The sequence below is a fragment of the Saccostrea cucullata genome, unplaced genomic scaffold, assembly GCF_032062105.1.
Source record: "Saccostrea cucullata isolate Sc308-1 unplaced genomic scaffold, CSIRO_AGI_Scuc_v1 ctg17069, whole genome shotgun sequence".
NCBI lineage: Eukaryota > Metazoa > Mollusca > Bivalvia > Ostreida > Ostreidae > Saccostrea > Saccostrea cuccullata.
In genome coordinates this window covers 2903-6744 of record NW_026934150.1, presented here as the reverse complement: position 1 = coordinate 6744, position 3842 = coordinate 2903, and the positions used below count along the sequence as shown (strand labels likewise).

The 3842-nt window shown below is 31.2% G+C and overlaps 1 long non-coding RNA gene across 1 annotated transcript; it reads left to right on the top strand.

Annotated features, from left to right (window-relative positions):
- Nucleotides 1-954: 954 nt before the first annotated feature.
- On the top strand, nucleotides 955-3536 carry LOC134240045 (uncharacterized). Its single transcript, XR_009986342.1, has 2 exons — nucleotides 955-1049; nucleotides 3268-3536. It is a non-coding gene; the product is annotated as an uncharacterized LOC134240045 (long non-coding RNA).
- Nucleotides 3537-3842: the final 306 nt, after the last annotated feature.

Here is a 3842-nt window from a genome sequence, read left to right as displayed (position 1 = left end):
AGTCCATTATTTATCCATGGAATTGACGACGGATTTTTCCCGTTATTTTCCGATTGTGACAAGGAACACACGGCGGGTGTGACCGGGCGACAAAGGATGCTCACTCCTCTATGGCACCTGATCCCACCTCTAATATATTGGAGGTCTGTGTTTCTTCTGCTCCTATTTTGTATTAATTTTTGGAATTTTGATCTTGAATACTGTTTTTATCTCCATATTTCATATAAAAGACTTAAGGTTTTATATCAACTAATTTTAAATTAAACAATAGGACCTATTAGACTGAATGAATCACTCAAACAAAATATTGTTGATAAATCGTATTTTCATTTTCTCGATCAAATTGCGCAATTAATTTCATATTTGTGATAAACAACTCATTATCGGCTGTTACACTTATAAAATATGTTATGTCATTACTAGAGTTGAAAACAAGATATGGCATTATTGTCATCATAATTAATTTTCATTCGCAATTCAAAATTTCGGCTTTAAATGATTTTTTTATTGTGATTAATTTCATCATCAAGCTCTCATTATTCTATAATGTTGGTCAGTAAGAACTAGGCAGGTCTTCGTCAACCTACTCAAGAATAAGAAATACTGTATATTACAGTGGTTCGTATTTTCTAGCAAAAACATTTTTTTGCCCATTGTCAATCAGTCATTTATTTAATCTGGTTTGCGCTGGAATTAATTTTTATATAGTTTATGTATATAACTGATTCGGTTAAATTGTATCGGAGAGAAAGGAAATAGTTTAAGGTAAAGTCGATTTTTGCGCACGTTATTTTTATAAAAACAGAAACATCATTTGTAAGAATTTTAACATTGAAACTTCAGTTTATAATTTGATTATTATCTTGTTTAATTGCCCATTGATAACCACACTTATTTCCAGATTTTTTTAAAAAGATGAATCAAAATTTGATATTTTATTTTTATTGTAGCCTTTATTGCAGAGGATATAGAATACCTTGCAATGATTTTGTATTTGGCATTCGTTTCACTTCTTTTCATTCAGGTTGCAAATTCTGCATTTGGACGAGGTTTGTAGGTTTTCTTTTTCCTCACAACTTTTATCGGCTATTTTTTATTTCTTTATCTATTCACATTTTTTAATACTAAACAAATCTACACCCTTTATGTTCTGAAGAATTGAGAAATATACAGTTTCATAGGGAATAAAGATTTGTTATAGAAAATATTATACAATATCTTGGATGTTACATCTGTTTCATATTTGGGAGATAAAAGAAAGTTAATAATCAAAGCTCAAAATAGGAATTTAAAATTATATCTTAGATATTTCTTAAGTCACAATTTATATGCTTCTTACGCTACGAAATAATTTTTTTTTCGCCAGTCGTTATTTTGTCTAACACATGGTGTTTAACATGGGAAAAAAGAGAAGGAAGTGAGGAAAATCACAAACTTTGGTTATGTATAGGAAATTAGGTTTACAAAATTTGGTTAAGTTTGGGAAAGTAAACTATACTGAAACGCATAAGAAATACAACAAGCAGTAATCTACAAATGTTTGAACTTTTTTATCTGATGATTTTCAAAAAAGAATACAGTAAGGCTAAACTCACTTTTCAGAACATGAGATTTGATAAAAATGTTAAACGTTTATTTTTTAACTTTACTAAGTAACATATGACTGTTAAAACACCCCCTCCCAGCCATTCAAATACAAGACTGCCCTTAACAACAATTACAGCTTAATTTCTACGATACAGTAGGTTAATCAATATCGAGACCTGAATAAAGGAATTATTCTTTGCCATTTTAAATGCATGTTTTTCAGATGATTGGGTGGAATTTTCTCTAACTTAGCACATTGTAGTAAACCTTGGACTTCCGATCCAAGGAGTATCATTCATGCATATGATATAATAGATCCCATTGAGGCGTAATGTAATGTATCTTTGCATCAATTCTCCATCACCTTAACTTTGAGATTTTCCAGCTAGAGCCATTAAAAGGCGTACTTAAGCCTTTTGCAAGTAGCCTTAGCATCGTTACGGGAAACGAAATGAGATTTTATTTTTTGAAATATTGCTGCATTACTTAAGATGAACAGTACAAACCCTTAAAACTCCATAATATTGCCGAACATTTTGTTAAACATGCAATTTTTTTATTTCTGTAAAGCAGACTCAAACTTGACTTCCGGTTATGGTATGAAAATCGTTCAACCGTTAAATTACCGATATTTACCAAACTGAAGATATCCATGATTTATAGATACAAAATTATTTACTTTACATAATTATTTCCCCCTAAAATAGTGTGTTGCGTTTCAGTATATTTCTTTTTGCTGTATTTAAATGACTCGTGGAATTTTTATTAATGTCAAGCAAATAGGTAAGTTATCAACAAAATTGGTAAATTAACTTTTTCAGGAGGAAGACTACATGTGATTACTATAGATTGCATTCCTTTAAAAGTAAAATATCAATTGAAATATTGAAAAAGGAAGATGAAATTTAAAATTCATGAATTATCTAAAATTTGAAAATCTAACAAAGGACTTCATAACAGTAATGTATTAAAGCATGTACTTAGTATACATGAATCCAATCAGAGGTATCTTAGTTACATGTAAAAATTAAAAACGGTCCCATATGTCCTAGATACATATGCTTTAATTTTCATCGCACTAAACCTAAAGTACTATCATTCATTTTTTTTAAATTTCGTTCGTTTGTTTTAAATCTCCGTTTTATTTTTAGATTGGTATTGTTTCTTAGACAATCAAAATTAGTACTTCTTTCATACGAGTGTTGACCTCTCCATATAAGTAAAAAGTCATCGAGGGAGACGTTAAACAATATACAATCAACCAATAATTCATACAACGCTTTCGTAGTCATGTATTCATAATTACTAGAATAATCTTACAAAAAGTTATTACTAAGGTTTTGGTTGATAAAATTAACCTTGTCAGCTTATAAAGTCTATGATGAAGTCTATTAGTTATTTACTGACTGACGTTTTTCATACTAACATCATGCTATTATTTACACACCGAATTGTTGACGGACTTTTCCGTTATTTCCCGATGACGACAAGAAGCACACGGAGAGTGTGACCGGTTGGCAAAGGATGCTCACTCCTCCTTTGAAACTAATCCAATCTCTGATGTTCAGGAGGTCCTAGTTAGCTCTGCTCTAAAATTTGTACTATTTAATAATTGACTTTTGGGCAAAAATACTGTTCTTAATCTACACTTATTTCTAATGAATATTTTTTTTTCAACAGCTGTTTGTGGAACTCGGTCATACAATCCTACTTTTGATATTTGTTGTAACGGAGTTATAAATAGCAAAAGTGGTTCGCGCACAAGTTGCTATGGAACAAAAGCAATCAATCCTACGTTTGATATTTGCTGCAAAGGAATTATAAATAGTGAAGGGGGTTCAAGGACAAGTTGCTGTGGAACTAAAGCAATCAATCCTACATTTGACAATTGTTGCAACGGAGTTATAAATAGCAAAGGAGGCTCGCGCACAAGTTGCTGTGAAACTAAAGCAATCAATCCTACATTTGATATTTGCTGCAACGGAGTTATAAATAGCAAAGGCGGCTCGCGCACAAGTTGCTGTGGAAATAAAACAATCAATCCTTCATTCGATATCTGCTGCAACGGAGTTATAAATAGCAAAGGAGGCTCGCGAACAAGTTGCTGTGGAACTAAAGCATACAACCCAACTTTTAACACTTGCTGCAATGGAGTTATCTGTTGGATATTTCAAAATAAATCTTATCCTGCAGTTATTTCGGCTAGTTATTTTTTATGTTATTGTCAGTGTTTTATGAATTAAAACTTAGTTATC